Source organism: Pleurodeles waltl, chromosome 4_2, assembly GCF_031143425.1.
Source record: "Pleurodeles waltl isolate 20211129_DDA chromosome 4_2, aPleWal1.hap1.20221129, whole genome shotgun sequence".
NCBI classification, from domain to species: Eukaryota; Metazoa; Chordata; class Amphibia; order Caudata; family Salamandridae; genus Pleurodeles; species Pleurodeles waltl.
Genome location: NC_090443.1, coordinates 180356064 through 180376462, shown reverse-complemented (window position 1 = coordinate 180376462; position 20399 = coordinate 180356064).

The following is a 20399-nucleotide window of genomic DNA, read 5'->3' as shown; positions in this document are numbered from 1 at the left end:
GAACCTGGTCCGAGCCCCGCAAGTCACCCATCTTGGATTCCCCTAGGTCTCTAGTTTTCAGAAATGCACAGGTTTGGTAGGTTTCCCTAGGTGCCGGCTGAGCTAGAGGCCAAAATCTACAGGTAGGCACTTCGCGAAAAACACCTCTGTTTTCTTTCAAAAATTTGGATGTGTCCACGTTGCGCTTTGGGGCGTTTCGTGTCGCAGGCGCTAGGCCTACCCACACAAGTGAGGTATCATTTTTATCAGGAGACTTGGGGAAACGCTGGGTGGAAGGAAATTTGTGGCTCCTCTCAGATTCCAGAACTTTCTGCCACAGAAATGTGAGGAACATGTGTTTTTTAAGCCAAATTTTGAGGTTTGCAAAGGATTCTGGGTAACAGAACCTGGTCCGAGCCCCGCAAGTCACCCCATCTTGGATTCCCCTAGGTCTCTAGTTTTCAGAAATGCACAGGTTTGGCAAGTTTCCCTAGGTGCCGACTGAGCTAGAGGCCAAAATCTACAGGTAGGCACTTCGCAAAAAACACCTCTGTTTTCTTCCCAAAATTTGGATGTGTCCACGTTGCACTTTGGGGCGTTTCCTGTCGCGGGCGCTAGGCCTACCCACACAAGTGAGGTATCATATTTATCGGGAGACTTGGGGGAACGCTGGGTGGAAGGAAATTTGTGGCTCCTCTCAGATTCCAGAACTTTCTGCCACAGAAATGTGAGGAACATGTGTTTTTTTAGCCAAATTTTGAGGTTTGCAAAGGATTCTGGGTAACAGAACCTGGTCCGAGCCCCGCAAGTCACCCATCTTGGATTCCCCTAGGTCTCTAGTTTTCAGAAATGCACAGGTTTGGTAGGTTTCCCTAGGTGCCGGCTGAGCTAGAGGCCAAAATCTACAGGTAGGCACTTCGCAAAAAACACCTCTGTTTTCTTCCAAAAATTTGGATGTGTCCACGTTGCGCTTTGGGGCGTTTCCTGTCGCGGGCGCTAGGCCTACCCACACAAGTGAGGTATCATTTTTATCAGGAGACTTGGGGAAACGCTGGGTGGAAGGAAATTTGTGGCTCCTCTCAGATTCCAGAACTTTCTGCCACAGAAATGTGAGGAACATGTGTTTTTTAAGACAAATTTTGAGGTTTGCAAAGGATTCTGGGTAACAGAACCTGGTCCGAGCCCCGCAAGTCACCCCATCTTGGATTCCCCTAGGTCTCTAGTTTTCAGAAATGCACAGGTTTGGCAGGTTTCCCTAGGTGCCGGCTGAGCTAGAGGCCAAAATCTACAGGTAGGCACTTCGCAAAAAACACCTCTGTTTTCTTCCCAAAATTTGGATGTGTCCACGTTGCACTTTGGGGCGTTTCCTGTCGCGGGCGCTAGGCCTACCCACACAAGTGAGGTATCATATTTATCGGGAGACTTGGGGGAACGCTGGGTGGAAGGAAATTTGTGGCTCCTCTCAGATTCCAGAACTTTCTGCCACAGAAATGTGAGGAACATGTGTTTTTTTAGCCAAATTTTGAGGTTTGCAAAGGATTCTGGGTAACAGAACCTGGTCCGAGCCCCACAAGTCACCCATCTTGGATTCCCCTAGGTCTCTAGTTTTCAGAAATGCACAGGTTTGGTAGGTTTCCCTAGGTGCCGGCTGAGCTAGAGGCCAAAATCTACAGGTAGGCACTTCGCGAAAAACACCTCTGTTTTCTTTCAAAAATTTGGATGTGTCCACGTTGCGCTTTGGGGCGTTTCCTGTCGCGGGCGCTAGGCCTACCCACACAAGTGAGGTATCATTTTTATCAGGAGACTTGGGGAAACGCTGGGTGGAAGGAAATTTGTGGCTCCTCTCAGATTCCAGAACTTTCTGCCACAGAAATGTGAGGAACATGTGTTTTTTAAGCCAAATTTTGAGGTTTGCAAAGGATTCTGGGTAACAGAACCTGGTCCGAGCCCCGCAAGTCACCCCATCTTGGATTCCCCTAGGTCTCTAGTTTTCAGAAATGCACAGGTTTGGCAGGTTTCCCTGTGTGCCGATTGAGCTAGAGGCCAAAATCTACAGGTAGGCACTTCGCAAAAAACACCTCTGTTTTCTTCCCAAAATTTGGATGTGTCCACGTTGCACTTTGGGGCGTTTCCTGTCGCGGGCGCTAGGCCTACCCACACAAGTGAGGTATCATATTTATCGGGAGACTTGGGGGAACGCTGGGTGGAAGGAAATTTGTGGCTCCTCTCAGATTCCAGAACTTTCTGCCACAGAAATGTGAGGAACATGTAATTTTTTAGCCAAATTTTGAGGTTTGCAAAGGATTCTGGGTAACAGAACCTGGTCCGAGCCCCGCAAGTCACCCATCTTGGATTCCCCTAGGTCTCTAGTTTTCAGAAATGCACAGGTTTGGTAGGTTTCCCTAGGTGCCGGCTGAGCTAGAGGCCAAAATCTACAGGTAGGCACTTCGCAAAAAACACCTCTGTTTTCTTCCAAAAATTTGGATGTGTCCACGTTGCGCTTTGGGGCGTTTCCTGTCGCGGGCGCTAGGCCTACCCACACAAGTGAGGTATCATTTTTATCAGGAGACTTGGGGAAACGCTGGGTGGAAGGAAATTTGTGGCTCTTCTCAGATTCCAGAACTTTCTGCCACAGAAATGTGAGGAACATGTGTTTTTTAAGACAAATTTTGAGGTTTGCAAAGGATTCTGGGTAACAGAACCTGGTCCGAGCCCCGCAAGTCACCCCATCTTGGATTCCCCTAGGTCTCTAGTTTTCAGAAATGCACCGGTTTGGCAGGTTTCCCTAGGTGCCGGCTGAGCTAGAGGCCAAAATCTACAGGTAGGCACTTCGCAAAAAACACCTCTGTTTTCTTCCCAAAATTTGGATGTGTCCACGTTGCACTTTGGGGCGTTTCCTGTCGCGGGCGCTAGGCCTACCCACACAAGTGAGGTATCATATTTATCGGGAGACTTGGGGGAACGCTGGGTGGAAGGAAATTTGTGGCTCCTCTCAGATTCCAGAACTTTCTGCCACAGAAATGTGAGGAACATGTGTTTTTTTAGCCAAATTTTGAGGTTTGCAAAGGATTCTGGGTAACAGAACCTGGTCCGAGCCCCGCAAGTCACCCATCTTGGATTCCCCTAGGTCTCTAGTTTTCAGAAATGCACAGGTTTGGTAGGTTTCCCTAGGTGCCGGCTGAGCTAGAGGCCAAAATCTACAGGTAGGCACTTCGCAAAAAACACCTCTGTTTTCTTCCAAAAATTTGGATGTGTCCACGTTGCGCTTTGGGGCGTTTCCTGTCGCGGGCGCTAGGCCTACCCACACAAGTGAGGTATCATTTTTATCGGGAGACTTGGGGGAACGCTGGGTGGAAGGAAATTTGTGGCTCCTCTCAAATTCCAGAACTTTCTGCCACAGAAATGTGAGGAACATGTGTTTTTTTAGCCAAATGTTGAGGTTTGCAAAGGATTCTGGGTAACAGAACCTGGTCCGAGCCCCGCAAGTCACCCATCTTGGATTCCCCTAGGTCTCTAGTTTTCAGAAATGCACAGGTTTGGTAGGTTTCCCTAGGTGCCGGCTGAGCTAGAGGCCAAAATCTACAGGTAGGCACTTCGCAAAAAACACCTCTGTTTTCTTCCAAAAATGTGGATGTGTCCACGTTGCGCTTTGGGGCGTTTCCTGTCACGGGCGCTAGGCCTACCCACACAAGTGAGGTATCATTTTTATCGGGAGACTTGGAGGAACGCTGGGTGGAAGGAAATTTGTGGCTCCTCTCAGATTCCCGAACTTTCTGCCAAAGAAATTTGAGGAACTTGTGTTTTTTTAGCCAAATATTGAGGTTTGCAAAGGATTCTGGGTAACAGAACCTGGTCCAAGCCCTGCAAGTCACCCCTCCTTGGATTCCCCTAGGTCTCTAGTTTTCAGAAATCTGCAGGTTTGGTAGGTTTCCCTAGGTGCCGGCTGAGGTAGAGGCCAAAATCTATAGGTAGGCACTTCGCAAAAAACACCTCTGTTTTCTTCCAAAAATTTGGATGTGTCCACGTTGCGCTTTGGGGCGTTTCCTGTCGCGGGCGCTAGGCCTACCCACACAAGTGAGGTATCATTTTTATCAGGAGACTTGGGGAAACGCTGGGTGGAAGGAAATTTGTGGCTCCTCTCAGATTCCAGAACTTTCTGCCACAGAAATGTGAGGAACATGTGTTTTTTAAGCCAAATTTTGAGGTTTGCAAAGGATTCTGGGTAACAGAACCTGGTCCGAGCCCCGCAAGTCACCCCATCTTGGATTCCCCTAGGTCTCTAGTTTTCAGAAATGCACAGGTTTGGCAGGTTTCCCTAGGTGCCGGCTGAGCTAGAGGCCAAAATCTACAGGTAGGCACTTCGCAAAAAACACCTCTGTTTTCTTCCCAAAATTTGGATGTGTCCACGTTGCACTTTGGGGCGTTTCCTGTCGCGGGCGCTAGGCCTACCCACACAAGTGAGGTATCATATTTATCGGGAGACTTGGGGGAACGCTGGGTGGAAGGAAATTTGTGGCTCCTCTCAGATTCCAGAACTTTCTGCCACAGAAATGTGAGGAACATGTGTTTTTTTAGCCAAATTTTGAGGTTTGCAAAGGATTCTGGGTAACAGAACCTGGTCCGAGCCCCGCAAGTCACCCATCTTGGATTCCCCTAGGTCTCTAGTTTTCAGAAATGCACAGGTTTGGTAGGTTTCCCTAGGTGCCGGCTGAGCTAGAGGCCAAAATCTACAGGTAGGCACTTCGCGAAAAACACCTCTGTTTTCTTTCAAAAATTTGGATGTGTCCACGTTGCGCTTTGGGGCGTTTCCTGTCGCGGGCGCTAGGCCTACCCACACAAGTGAGGTATCATTTTTATCAGGAGACTTGGGGAAACGCTGGGTGGAAGGAAATTTGTGGCTCCTCTCAGATTCCAGAACTTTCTGCCACAGAAATGTGAGGAACATGTGTTTTTTAAGCCAAATTTTGAGGTTTGCAAAGGATTCTGGGTAACAGAACCTGGTCCGAGCCCCGCAAGTAACCCCATCTTGGATTCCCCTAGGTCTCTAGTTTTCAGAAATGCACAGGTTTGGCAGGTTTCCCTAGGTGCCGGCTGAGCTAGAGGCCAAAATCTACAGGTAGGCAGTTCGCAAAAAACACCTCTGTTTTCTTCCCAAAATTTGGATGTGTCCACGTTGCACTTTGGGGCGTTTCCTGTCGCGGGCGCTAGGCCTACCCACACAAGTGAGGTATCATATTTATCGGGAGACTTGGGGGAACGCTGGGTGGAAGGAAATTTGTGGCTCCTCTCAGATTCCAGAACTTTCTGCCACAGAAATGTGAGGAACATGTGTTTTTTTAGCCAAATTTTGAGGTTTGCAAAGGATTCTGGGTAACAGAACCTGGTCCGAGCCCCGCAAGTCACCCATCTTGGATTCCCCTAGGTCTCTAGTTTTCAGAAATGCACAGGTTTGGTAGGTTTCCCTAGGTGCCGGCTGAGCTAGAGGCCAAAATCTACAGGTAGGCACTTCGCAAAAAACACCTCTGTTTTCTTCCAAAAATTTGGATGTGTCCACGTTGCGCTTTGGGGCGTTTCCTGTCGCGGGCGCTAGGCCTACCCACACAAGTGAGGTATCATTTTTATCAGGAGACTTGGGGAAACGCTGGGTGGAAGGAAATTTGTGGCTCCTCTCAGATTCCAGAACTTTCTGCCACAGAAATGTGAGGAACATGTGTTTTTTAAGCCAAATTTTGAGGTTTGCAAAGGATTCTGGGTAACAGAACCTGGTCCGAGCCCCGCAAGTCACCCCATCTTGGATTCCCCTAGGTCTCTAGTTTTCAGAAATGCACAGGTTTGGCAAGTTTCCCTAGGTGCCGACTGAGCTAGAGGCCAAAATCTACAGGTAGGCACTTCGCAAAAAACACCTCTGTTTTCTTCCCAAAATTTGGATGTGTCCACGTTGCACTTTGGGGCGTTTCCTGTCGCGGGCGCTAGGCCTACCCACACAAGTGAGGTATCATATTTATCGGGAGACTTGGGGGAACGCTGGGTGGAAGGAAATTTGTGGCTCCTCTCAGATTCCAGAACTTTCTGCCACAGAAATGTGAGGAACATGTGTTTTTTTAGCCAAATTTTGAGGTTTGCAAAGGATTCTGGGTAACAGAACCTGGTCCGAGCCCCGCAAGTCACCCATCTTGGATTCCCCTAGGTCTCTAGTTTTCAGAAATGCACAGGTTTGGTAGGTTTCCCTAGGTGCCGGCTGAGCTAGAGGCCAAAATCTACAGGTAGGCACTTCGCAAAAAACACCTCTGTTTTCTTCCAAAAATTTGGATGTGTCCACGTTGCGCTTTGGGGCGTTTCCTGTCGCGGGCGCTAGGCCTACCCACACAAGTGAGGTATCATTTTTATCAGGAGACTTGGGGAAACGCTGGGTGGAAGGAAATTTGTGGCTCCTCTCAGATTCCAGAACTTTCTGCCACAGAAATGTGAGGAACATGTGTTTTTTAAGACAAATTTTGAGGTTTGCAAAGGATTCTGGGTAACAGAACCTGGTCCGAGCCCCGCAAGTCACCCCATCTTGGATTCCCCTAGGTCTCTAGTTTTCAGAAATGCACAGGTTTGGCAGGTTTCCCTAGGTGCCGGCTGAGCTAGAGGCCAAAATCTACAGGTAGGCACTTCGCAAAAAACACCTCTGTTTTCTTCCCAAAATTTGGATGTGTCCACGTTGCACTTTGGGGCGTTTCCTGTCGCGGGCGCTAGGCCTACCCACACAAGTGAGGTATCATATTTATCGGGAGACTTGGGGGAACGCTGGGTGGAAGGAAATTTGTGGCTCCTCTCAGATTCCAGAACTTTCTGCCACAGAAATGTGAGGAACATGTGTTTTTTTAGCCAAATTTTGAGGTTTGCAAAGGATTCTGGGTAACAGAACCTGGTCCGAGCCCCGCAAGTCACCCATCTTGGATTCCCCTAGGTCTCTAGTTTTCAGAAATGCACAGGTTTGGTAGGTTTCCCTAGGTGCCGGCTGAGCTAGAGGCCAAAATCTACAGGTAGGCACTTCGCGAAAAACACCTCTGTTTTCTTTCAAAAATTTGGATGTGTCCACGTTGCGCTTTGGGGCGTTTCCTGTCGCGGGCGCTAGGCCTACCCACACAAGTGAGGTATCATTTTTATCAGGAGACTTGGGGAAACGCTGGGTGGAAGGAAATTTGTGGCTCCTCTCAGATTCCAGAACTTTCTGCCACAGAAATGTGAGGAACATGTGTTTTTTAAGCCAAATTTTGAGGTTTGCAAAGGATTCTGGGTAACAGAACCTGGTCCGAGCCCCGCAAGTCACCCCATCTTGGATTCCCCTAGGTCTCTAGTTTTCAGAAATGCACAGGTTTGGCAGGTTTCCCTGTGTGCCGATTGAGCTAGAGGCCAAAATCTACAGGTAGGCACTTCGCAAAAAACACCTCTGTTTTCTTCCCAAAATTTGGATGTGTCCACGTTGCACTTTGGGGCGTTTCCTGTCGCGGGCGCTAGGCCTACCCACACAAGTGAGGTATCATATTTATCGGGAGACTTGGGGGAACGCTGGGTGGAAGGAAATTTGTGGCTCCTCTCAGATTCCAGAACTTTCTGCCACAGAAATGTGAGGAACATGTGTTTTTTTAGCCAAATTTTGAGGTTTGCAAAGGATTCTGGGTAACAGAACCTGGTCCGAGCCCCGCAAGTCACCCATCTTGGATTCCCCTAGGTCTCTAGTTTTCAGAAATGCACAGGTTTGGTAGGTTTCCCTAGGTGCCGGCTGAGCTAGAGGCCAAAATCTACAGGTAGGCACTTCGCAAAAAACACCTCTGTTTTCTTCCAAAAATTTGGATGTGTCCACGTTGCGCTTTGGGGCGTTTCCTGTCGCGGGCGCTAGGCCTACCCACACAAGTGAGGTATCATTTTTATCAGGAGACTTGGGGAAACGCTGGGTGGAAGGAAATTTGTGGCTCTTCTCAGATTCCAGAACTTTCTGCCACAGAAATGTGAGGAACATGTGTTTTTTAAGACAAATTTTGAGGTTTGCAAAGGATTCTGGGTAACAGAACCTGGTCCGAGCCCCGCAAGTCACCCCATCTTGGATTCCCCTAGGTCTCTAGTTTTCAGAAATGCACCGGTTTGGCAGGTTTCCCTAGGTGCCGGCTGAGCTAGAGGCCAAAATCTACAGGTAGGCACTTCGCAAAAAACACCTCTGTTTTCTTCCCAAAATTTGGATGTGTCCACGTTGCACTTTGGGGCGTTTCCTGTCGCGGGCGCTAGGCCTACCCACACAAGTGAGGTATCATATTTATCGGGAGACTTGGGGGAACGCTGGGTGGAAGGAAATTTGTGGCTCCTCTCAGATTCTAGAACTTTCTGCCACAGAAATGTGAGGAACATGTGTTTTTTTAGCCAAATTTTGAGGTTTGCAAAGGATTCTGGGTAACAGAACCTGGTCCGAGCCCCGCAAGTCACCCATCTTGGATTCCCCTAGGTCTCTAGTTTTCAGAAATGCACAGGTTTGGTAGGTTTCCCTAGGTGCCGGCTGAGCTAGAGGCCAAAATCTACAGGTAGGCACTTCGCAAAAAACACCTCTGTTTTCTTCCAAAAATTTGGATGTGTCCACGTTGCGCTTTGGGGCGTTTCCTGTCGTGGGCGCTAGGCCTACCCACACAAGTGAGGTATCATTTTTATCGGGAGACTTGGGGGAACGCTGGGTGGAAGGAAATTTGTGGCTCCTCTCAAATTCCAGAACTTTCTGCCACAGAAATGTGAGGAACATGTGTTTTTTTAGCCAAATGTTGAGGTTTGCAAAGGATTCTGGGTAACAGAACCTGGTCCGAGCCCCGCAAGTCACCCATCTTGGATTCCCCTAGGTCTCTAGTTTTCAGAAATGCACAGGTTTGGTAGGTTTCCCTAGGTGCCGGCTGAGCTAGAGGCCAAAATCTACAGGTAGGCACTTCGCAAAAAACACCTCTGTTTTCTTCCCAAAATTTGGATGTGTCCACGTTGCACTTTGGGGCGTTTCCTGTCGCGGGCGCTAGGCCTACCCACACAAGTGAGGTATCATATTTATCGGGAGACTTGGGGGAACGCTGGGTGGAAGGAAATTTGTGGCTCCTCTCAGATTCCAGAACTTTCTGCCACAGAAATGTGAGGAACATGTGTTTTTTTAGCCAAATTTTGAGGTTTGCAAAGGATTCTGGGTAACAGAACCTGGTCCGAGCCCCGCAAGTCACCCATCTTGGATTCCCCTAGGTCTCTAGTTTTCAGAAATGCACAGGTTTGGTAGGTTTCCCTAGGTGCCGGCTGAGCTAGAGGCCAAAATCTACAGGTAGGCACTTCGCGAAAAACACCTCTGTTTTCTTTCAAAAATTTGGATGTGTCCACGTTGCGCTTTGGGGCGTTTCCTGTCGCGGGCGCTAGGCCTACCCACACAAGTGAGGTATCATTTTTATCAGGAGACTTGGGGAAACGCTGGGTGGAAGGAAATTTGTGGCTCCTCTCAGATTCCAGAACTTTCTGCCACAGAAATGTGAGGAACATGTGTTTTTTAAGCCAAATTTTGAGGTTTGCAAAGGATTCTGGGTAACAGAACCTGGTCCGAGCCCCGCAAGTCACCCCATCTTGGATTCCCCTAGGTCTCTAGTTTTCAGAAATGCACAGGTTTGGCAGGTTTCCCTGTGTGCCGATTGAGCTAGAGGCCAAAATCTACAGGTAGGCACTTCGCAAAAAACACCTCTGTTTTCTTCCCAAAATTTGGATGTGTCCACGTTGCACTTTGGGGCGTTTCCTGTCGCGGGCGCTAGGCCTACCCACACAAGTGAGGTATCATATTTATCGGGAGACTTGGGGGAACGCTGGGTGGAAGGAAATTTGTGGCTCCTCTCAGATTCCAGAACTTTCTGCCACAGAAATGTGAGGAACATGTGTTTTTTTAGCCAAATTTTGAGGTTTGCAAAGGATTCTGGGTAACAGAACCTGGTCCGAGCCCCGCAAGTCACCCATCTTGGATTCCCCTAGGTCTCTAGTTTTCAGAAATGCACAGGTTTGGTAGGTTTCCCTAGGTGCCGGCTGAGCTAGAGGCCAAAATCTACAGGTAGGCACTTCGCAAAAAACACCTCTGTTTTCTTCCAAAAATTTGGATGTGTCCACGTTGCGCTTTGGGGCGTTTCCTGTCGCGGGCGCTAGGCCTACCCACACAAGTGAGGTATCATTTTTATCAGGAGACTTGGGGAAACGCTGGGTGGAAGGAAATTTGTGGCTCTTCTCAGATTCCAGAACTTTCTGCCACAGAAATGTGAGGAACATGTGTTTTTTAAGACAAATTTTGAGGTTTGCAAAGGATTCTGGGTAACAGAACCTGGTCCGAGCCCCGCAAGTCACCCCATCTTGGATTCCCCTAGGTCTCTAGTTTTCAGAAATGCACCGGTTTGGCAGGTTTCCCTAGGTGCCGGCTGAGCTAGAGGCCAAAATCTACAGGTAGGCACTTCGCAAAAAACACCTCTGTTTTCTTCCCAAAATTTGGATGTGTCCACGTTGCACTTTGGGGCGTTTCCTGTCGCGGGCGCTAGGCCTACCCACACAAGTGAGGTATCATATTTATCGGGAGACTTGGGGGAACGCTGGGTGGAAGGAAATTTGTGGCTCCTCTCAGATTCCAGAACTTTCTGCCACAGAAATGTGAGGAACATGTGTTTTTTTAGCCAAATTTTGAGGTTTGCAAAGGATTCTGGGTAACAGAACCTGGTCCGAGCCCCGCAAGTCACCCATCTTGGATTCCCCTAGGTCTCTAGTTTTCAGAAATGCACAGGTTTGGTAGGTTTCCCTAGGTGCCGGCTGAGCTAGAGGCCAAAATCTACAGGTAGGCACTTCGCAAAAAACACCTCTGTTTTCTTCCAAAAATTTGGATGTGTCCACGTTGCGCTTTGGGGCGTTTCCTGTCGCGGGCGCTAGGCCTACCCACACAAGTGAGGTATCATTTTTATCGGGAGACTTGGGGGAACGCTGGGTGGAAGGAAATTTGTGGCTCCTCTCAAATTCCAGAACTTTCTGCCACAGAAATGTGAGGAACATGTGTTTTTTTAGCCAAATGTTGAGGTTTGCAAAGGATTCTGGGTAACAGAACCTGGTCCGAGCCCCGCAAGTCACCCATCTTGGATTCCCCTAGGTCTCTAGTTTTCAGAAATGCACAGGTTTGGTAGGTTTCCCTAGGTGCCGGCTGAGCTAGAGGCCAAAATCTACAGGTAGGCACTTCGCAAAAAACACCTCTGTTTTCTTCCAAAAATTTGGATGTGTCCACGTTGCGCTTTGGGGTGTTTCCTGTCGCGGGCGCTAGGCCTACCCACACAAGTGAGGTATCATTTTTATCGGGAGACTTGGGGGAACGCTGGGTGGAAGGAAATTTGTGGCTCCTCTCAGATTCCAGAACTTTCTGCCACAGAAATGTGAGGAACATGTGTTTTTTTAGCCAAATTTTGAGGTTTGCAAAGGATTCTGGGTAACAGAACCTGGTCCGAGCCCCGCAAGTCACCCCATCTTGGATTCCCCGAGGTCTCTAGTTTTCAGAAATGCACAGGTTTGGTAGGTTTCCCTAGGTGCCGGCTGAGCTAGAGGCCAAAATCTACAGGTAGGCACTTCGCAAAAAACACCTCTGTTTTCTTCCAAAAATGTGGATGTGTCCACGTTGCGCTTTGGGGCGTTTCCTGTCACGGGCGCTAGGCCTACCCACACAAGTGAGGTATCATTTTTATCGGGAGACTTGGAGGAACGCTGGGTGGAAGGAAATTTGTGGCTCCTCTCAGATTCCCGAACTTTCTGCCAAAGAAATTTGAGGAACTTGTGTTTTTTTAGCCAAATATTGAGGTTTGCAAAGGATTCTGGGTAACAGAACCTGGTCCAAGCCCTGCAAGTCACCCCTCCTTGGATTCCCCTAGGTCTCTAGTTTTCAGAAATCTGCAGGTTTGGTAGGTTTCCCTAGGTGCCGGCTGAGGTAGAGGCCAAAATCTATAGGTAGGCACTTCGCAAAAAACACCTCTGTTTTCTTCCAAAAATTTGGATGTGTCCACGTTGCGCTTTGGGGCGTTTCCTGTCGCGGGCGCTAGGCCTACCCACACAAGTGAGGTATCATTTTTATCAGGAGACTTGGGGAAACGCTGGGTGGAAGGAAATTTGTGGCTCCTCTCAGATTCCAGAACTTTCTGCCACAGAAATGTGAGGAACATGTGTTTTTTAAGCCAAATTTTGAGGTTTGCAAAGGATTCTGGGTAACAGAACCTGGTCCGAGCCCCGCAAGTCACCCCATCTTGGATTCCCCTAGGTCTCTAGTTTTCAGAAATGCACAGGTTTGGCAGGTTTCCCTAGGTGCCGGCTGAGCTAGAGGCCAAAATCTACAGGTAGGCACTTCGCAAAAAACACCTCTGTTTTCTTCCCAAAATTTGGATGTGTCCACGTTGCACTTTGGGGCGTTTCCTGTCGCGGGCGCTAGGCCTACCCACACAAGTGAGGTATCATATTTATCGGGAGACTTGGGGGAACGCTGGGTGGAAGGAAATTTGTGGCTCCTCTCAGATTCCAGAACTTTCTGCCACAGAAATGTGAGGAACATGTGTTTTTTTAGCCAAATTTTGAGGTTTGCAAAGGATTCTGGGTAACAGAACCTGGTCCGAGCCCCGCAAGTCACCCATCTTGGATTCCCCTAGGTCTCTAGTTTTCAGAAATGCACAGGTTTGGTAGGTTTCCCTAGGTGCCGGCTGAGCTAGAGGCCAAAATCTACAGGTAGGCACTTCGCGAAAAACACCTCTGTTTTCTTTCAAAAATTTGGATGTGTCCACGTTGCGCTTTGGGGCGTTTCCTGTCGCGGGCGCTAGGCCTACCCACACAAGTGAGGTATCATTTTTATCAGGAGACTTGGGGAAACGCTGGGTGGAAGGAAATTTGTGGCTCCTCTCAGATTCCAGAACTTTCTGCCACAGAAATGTGAGGAACATGTGTTTTTTAAGCCAAATTTTGAGGTTTGCAAAGGATTCTGGGTAACAGAACCTGGTCCGAGCCCCGCAAGTAACCCCATCTTGGATTCCCCTAGGTCTCTAGTTTTCAGAAATGCACAGGTTTGGCAGGTTTCCCTAGGTGCCGGCTGAGCTAGAGGCCAAAATCTACAGGTAGGCAGTTCGCAAAAAACACCTCTGTTTTCTTCCCAAAATTTGGATGTGTCCACGTTGCACTTTGGGGCGTTTCCTGTCGCGGGCGCTAGGCCTACCCACACAAGTGAGGTATCATATTTATCGGGAGACTTGGGGGAACGCTGGGTGGAAGGAAATTTGTGGCTCCTCTCAGATTCCAGAACTTTCTGCCACAGAAATGTGAGGAACATGTGTTTTTTTAGCCAAATTTTGAGGTTTGCAAAGGATTCTGGGTAACAGAACCTGGTCCGAGCCCCGCAAGTCACCCATCTTGGATTCCCCTAGGTCTCTAGTTTTCAGAAATGCACAGGTTTGGTAGGTTTCCCTAGGTGCCGGCTGAGCTAGAGGCCAAAATCTACAGGTAGGCACTTCGCAAAAAACACCTCTGTTTTCTTCCAAAAATTTGGATGTGTCCACGTTGCGCTTTGGGGCGTTTCCTGTCGCGGGCGCTAGGCCTACCCACACAAGTGAGGTATCATTTTTATCAGGAGACTTGGGGAAACGCTGGGTGGAAGGAAATTTGTGGCTCCTCTCAGATTCCAGAACTTTCTGCCACAGAAATGTGAGGAACATGTGTTTTTTAAGCCAAATTTTGAGGTTTGCAAAGGATTCTGGGTAACAGAACCTGGTCCGAGCCCCGCAAGTCACCCCATCTTGGATTCCCCTAGGTCTCTAGTTTTCAGAAATGCACAGGTTTGGCAGGTTTCCCTAGGTGCCGGCTGAGCTAGAGGCCAAAATCTACAGGTAGGCACTTCGCAAAAAACACCTCTGTTTTCTTCCCAAAATTTGGATGTGTCCACGTTGCACTTTGGGGCGTTTCCTGTCGCGGGCGCTAGGCCTACCCACACAAGTGAGGTATCATATTTATCGGGAGACTTGGGGGAACGCTGGGTGGAAGGAAATTTGTGGCTCCTCTCAGATTCCAGAACTTTCTGCCACAGAAATGTGAGGAACATGTGTTTTTTTAGCCAAATTTTGAGGTTTGCAAAGGATTCTGGGTAACAGAACCTGGTCCGAGCCCCGCAAGTCACCCATCTTGGATTCCCCTAGGTCTCTAGTTTTCAGAAATGCACAGGTTTGGTAGGTTTCCCTAGGTGCCGGCTGAGCTAGAGGCCAAAATCTACAGGTAGGCACTTCGCGAAAAACACCTCTGTTTTCTTTCAAAAATTTGGATGTGTCCACGTTGCGCTTTGGGGCGTTTCCTGTCGCGGGCGCTAGGCCTACCCACACAAGTGAGGTATCATTTTTATCAGGAGACTTGGGGAAACGCTGGGTGGAAGGAAATTTGTGGCTCCTCTCAGATTCCAGAACTTTCTGCCACAGAAATGTGAGGAACATGTGTTTTTTAAGACAAATTTTGAGGTTTGCAAAGGATTCTGGGTAACAGAACCTGGTCCGAGCCCCGCAAGTCACCCCATCTTGGATTCCCCTAGGTCTCTAGTTTTCAGAAATGCACAGGTTTGGCAGGTTTCCCTAGGTGCCGGCTGAGCTAGAGGCCAAAATCTACAGGTAGGCACTTCGCAAAAAACACCTCTGTTTTCTTCCCAAAATTTGGATGTGTCCACGTTGCGCTTTGGGGCGTTTCCTGTCGCGGGCGCTAGGCCTACCCACACAAGTGAGGTATCATTTTTATCAGGAGACTTGGGGAAACGCTGGGTGGAAGGAAATTTGTGGCTCCTCTCAGATTCCAGAACTTTCTGCCACAGAAATGTGAGGAACATGTGTTTTTTAAGCCAAATTTTGAGGTTTGCAAAGGATTCTGGGTAACAGAACCTGGTCCGAGCCCCGCAAGTAACCCCATCTTGGATTCCCCTAGGTCTCTAGTTTTCAGAAATGCACAGGTTTGGCAGGTTTCCCTAGGTGCCGGCTGAGCTAGAGGCCAAAATCTACAGGTAGGCAGTTCGCAAAAAACACCTCTGTTTTCTTCCCAAAATTTGGATGTGTCCACGTTGCACTTTGGGGCGTTTCCTGTCGCGGGCGCTAGGCCTACCCACACAAGTGAGGTATCATATTTATCGGGAGACTTGGGGGAACGCTGGGTGGAAGGAAATTTGTGGCTCCTCTCAGATTCCAGAACTTTCTGCCACAGAAATGTGAGGAACATGTGTTTTTTTAGCCAAATTTTGAGGTTTGCAAAGGATTCTGGGTAACAGAACCTGGTCCGAGCCCCGCAAGTCACCCATCTTGGATTCCCCTAGGTCTCTAGTTTTCAGAAATGCACAGGTTTGGTAGGTTTCCCTAGGTGCCGGCTGAGCTAGAGGCCAAAATCTACAGGTAGGCACTTCGCAAAAAACACCTCTGTTTTCTTCCAAAAATTTGGATGTGTCCACGTTGCGCTTTGGGGCGTTTCCTGTCGCGGGCGCTAGGCCTACCCACACAAGTGAGGTATCATATTTATCGGGAGACTTGGGGGAACGCTGGGTGGAAGGAAATTTGTGGCTCCTCTCAGATTCCAGAACTTTCTGCCACAGAAATGTGAGGAACATGTGTTTTTTTAGCCAAATTTTGAGGTTTGCAAAGGATTCTGGGTAACAGAACCTGGTCCGAGCCCCGCAAGTCACCCATCTTGGATTCCCCTAGGTCTCTAGTTTTCAGAAATGCACAGGTTTGGTAGGTTTCCCTAGGTGCCGGCTGAGCTAGAGGCCAAAATCTACAGGTAGGCACTTCGCAAAAAACACCTCTGTTTTCTTCCAAAAATTTGGATGTGTCCACGTTGCGCTTTGGGGCGTTTCCTGTCGCGGGCGCTAGGCCTACCCACACAAGTGAGGTATCATTTTTATCAGGAGACTTGGGGAAACGCTGGGTGGAAGGAAATTTGTGGCTCCTCTCAGATTCCAGAACTTTCTGCCACAGAAATGTGAGGAACATGTGTTTTTTAAGCCAAATTTTGAGGTTTGCAAAGGATTCTGGGTAACAGAACCTGGTCCGAGCCCCGCAAGTCACCCCATCTTGGATTCCCCTAGGTCTCTAGTTTTCAGAAATGCACAGGTTTGGCAGGTTTCCCTAGGTGCCGGCTGAGCTAGAGGCCAAAATCTACAGGTAGGCACTTCGCAAAAAACACCTCTGTTTTCTTCCCAAAATTTGGATGTGTCCACGTTGCACTTTGGGGCGTTTCCTGTCGCGGGCGCTAGGCCTACCCACACAAGTGAGGTATCATATTTATCGGGAGACTTGGGGGAACGCTGGGTGGAAGGAAATTTGTGGCTCCTCTCAGATTCCAGAACTTTCTGCCACAGAAATGTGAGGAACATGTGTTTTTTTAGCCAAATTTTGAGGTTTGCAAAGGATTCTGGGTAACAGAACCTGGTCCGAGCCCCGCAAGTCACCCATCTTGGATTCCCCTAGGTCTCTAGTTTTCAGAAATGCACAGGTTTGGTAGGTTTCCCTAGGTGCCGGCTGAGCTAGAGGCCAAAATCTACAGGTAGGCACTTCGCAAAAAACACCTCTGTTTTCTTCCAAAAATTTGGATGTGTCCACGTTGCGCTTTGGGGCGTTTCCTGTCGCGGGCTCTAGGCCTACCCACACAAGTGAGGTATCATTTTTATCGGGAGACTTGGGGGAACGCTGGGTGGAAGGAAATTTGTGGCTCCTCTCAAATTCCAGAACTTTATGCCACAGAAATGTGAGGAACATGTGTTTTTTTAGCCAAATGTTGAGGTTTGCAAAGGATTCTGGGTAACAGAACCTGGTCCGAGCCCCGCAAGTCACCCATCTTGGATTCCCCTAGGTCTCTAGTTTTCAGAAATGCACAGGTTTGGTAGGTTTCCCTAGGTGCCGGCTGAGCTAGAGGCCAAAATCTACAGGTAGGCACTTCGCAAAAAACACCTCTGTTTTCTTCCAAAAATTTGGATGTGTCCACGTTGCGCTTTGGGGTGTTTCCTGTCGCGGGCGCTAGGCCTACCCACACAAGTGAGGTATCATTTTTATCGGGAGACTTGGGGGAACGCTGGGTGGAAGGAAATTTGTGGCTCCTCTCAGATTCCAGAACTTTCTGCCACAGAAATGTGAGGAACATGTGTTTTTTTAGCCAAATTTTGAGGTTTGCAAAGGATTCTGGGTAACAGAACCTGGTCCGAGCCCCGCAAGTCACCCCATCTTGGATTCCCCGAGGTCTCTAGTTTTCAGAAATGCACAGGTTTGGTAGGTTTCCCTAGGTGCCGGCTGAGCTAGAGGCCAAAATCTACAGGTAGGCACTTCGCAAAAAACACCTCTGTTTTCTTCCAAAAATGTGGATGTGTCCACGTTGCGCTTTGGGGCGTTTCCTGTCGCGGGCGCTAGGCCTACCCACACAAGTGAGGTATCATTTTTATTGGGAGACTTGGGGTAACGCTGGGTGGAAGGAAATTTGTGGCTCCTCTCAGATTCCACAACTTTCTACCACAGAAATGTGAGGAACATGTGTTTTTTTAGCCAAATTTTGAGGTTTGCAAAGGATTCTGGGTAACAGAACCTGGTCCGAGCCCCGCAAGTCACACCATCTTGGAATCCCCTAGGTCTCTAGTTTTCAGAAATGCACAGGTTTGGTAGGTTTCCCTAGGTGCCGGCTGAGCTAGAGGCCAAAATCTACAGGTAGGCACTTCGCAAAAAACACCTCTGTTTTCTTCCAAAAATTTGGATGTGTCCACGTTGCACTTTGGGGCGTTTCCTGTCACGGGCGCTAGGCCTACCCACACAAGTGAGGTATCATTTTTATCGGGAGACTTGGGGGAACGCTGGGTGGAAGGAAATTTGTGGCTCCTCTCAGATTCCCGAACTTTCTGCCAAAGAAATTTGAGGAACTTGTGTTTTTTTAGCCAAATATTGAGGTTTGCAAAGGATTCTGGGTAACAGAACCTGGTCCAAGCCCCGCAAGTCACCCCTCCTTGGATTCCCCTAGGTCTCTAGTTTTCAGAAATCCGCAGGTTTGGTAGGTTTCCCTAGGTGCCGGCTGAGGTAGAGGCCAAAATCTACAGGTAGGCACTTCACAAAAAACACCTCTGTTTTCTTTCAAAAATTTGGATGTGTCCACGTTGCGCTTTGGGGCGTTTCCTGTCGCGGGCGCTAGGCCTACCCACACAAGTGAGGTATCATTTTTATCGGGAGACTTGGGGGAACATAGATTAGCAAAACAAGTGTTATTGACATCTATTTGAGAAATGCCCTGTAATTCACATGCTAGTATGGTCACCCCGGAATTCAGAGATGTGCAAATAACCACTGCTCCTCAACACCTTATCTTGTGCCCTTTTTGGAAATACAAAGGTTTTCTTGATAGCAATTTTTTACTCTTTATATTTCAGCAAATGAATTGCTGTATACCCGGTATAGAATGAAAACTCACTGCAGGGTGCAGCTCATTTATTGGCTCTGGGTTCCTTGGGTTCTTGATGAACCTACAAGCCCTATATATCCCCGCAACCAAAGGAGTCCAGCAGACGTAACGGTATATTGCTTTCGATAATCTGACATTGCAGAGAAAAGTTACAGAGTAAAACGTAGAGAAACATTTATGTTTTTTTCACCTCAATTTAAATATGTTTCTTTTTCAGTTGTTATTTTCTGTTGGAAACCCTTGTAGGATCTACACAAATGACCCCTTGCTGAATTCAGAATTTTGTCTACTTTTCAGAAATGTTTAGGTGTCTGGGATCCAGCATTGGTTTCATGCCCATTTCTGTCACTGACTGGAAGGAGGCTGAAAATACAAAAAATTGCAAAAATGGGGTATGTCCCAGTAAAATGCCAAAATTGTGTTGAAAAATTGGGTTTTCTGATTCAAGTCTGCCTGTTCCTGAAAGCTGGGAAGCTGCTGAGTTTAGCACCGCAAACCCTTTGTTGATGCCATTTTCAGGGGAAAAACCACAAGCCTTCTTCTGCAGCCACTTTTTCAATTTTTTTTAAAAAAAACGAAATTTTCCCTGTATATTGGCCAATTTCTTGGCCTCCTCTTCAGGGGAACCCACAAAGTCTGGGTACCTCTAGAATCCCTAGGATGTTGGAAAAAAAGGATGCAAATTTGGCTTGGTTAGCTTATGTGGACAAAAAGTTATGAGGGCCTAAGCGTGAACTGCCCCAAATAGGCAAAAAAAGGCCTGGCACAGGAGGGGGGAAAGCCCTGGCAGCGAAGGGGTTAAACTAGTTATATACTCTTCCACAGATTCATCCATCCCTTGTTCTCTTTTACCAAAATAATACCTCTCCATGATCGTACTAACTCTGGGTAAATAATGTTTGTCTAATTTCATCACACATATCTCATATTCATTTAAATTTCTAATTTCTTCATTACCCAAATCTGGTAAGTTCTCCAGAACCTCCTGCCCTTCACCACCCAGACAATACAGTAGCAAAGCATGTTTCCTTTCTGCACTTAAAGTTGGACCACGCACCCTGGCATAATGAACAAACATTGTTTTCCATTTTGTCCATGGATATATTGGTTCTCCATGACCACTCAGAAAAAATGGTGGAGGTGTTACATTTTGCACGATCACTTAATTTCTTACGCAGTTGCTCCTAAACTGTAAATGTACTATGTTATCCTACCAAAAGACATCAGTACATCACAAGTTTATATAGTATATATGTTTCTCACACACAAATTCAACAGAATTCAAAGGTGTGCCTGTCACTGTACACTACAGTCACAATCCGTTTCCTGTTCTCTGAGGTGTGCCTATCACTGTATTCTTGAACTCCACATTGACAGGCAATACAGGTGTGCCTATCACCGTGTTAGAATCTGTACTTCATACACATTACTGAAATGTATTACTTGATAATTGTCTGACACTGTCAAACACTGCTGGTAAAAGTTGCCACTTAAGTTTGAAAGAGCGCACACAAAAAAAACTCCTCCAAAACATGTGAAATCCTAAACTCGCCCTTCCAACCGAAAGCGCTGCCACAACAACACAGTGAACCACGAAAATGAAATAAACAGAGTCAGCGCTCCGCCTCTTTCGAGCTGCCAATCCTCGTAGCAGTCCTGCCGTAATGTATCTCCGCCTCCAATCGCTGTTTGACCCCGTCTGCAGCAGCTGTGTCGACACCAGACTTCAACACACTCCTCCACACCTCTTAGGGAAATCCCCATTCCAGGAAGTGCTCTGGAGGCAAGGAACGTGATGCAGAAAACAAAACCAGCCTGCCATCGCTGGTCTCCTACCCATCACCATCAGTAGCGATACCAGGCATACTCACAACGATGTTGAGGCGAGAGATCCCGAACTCGTCGCCAATTGTGAAAAGGTAGGTAACATCAGTAGAAAC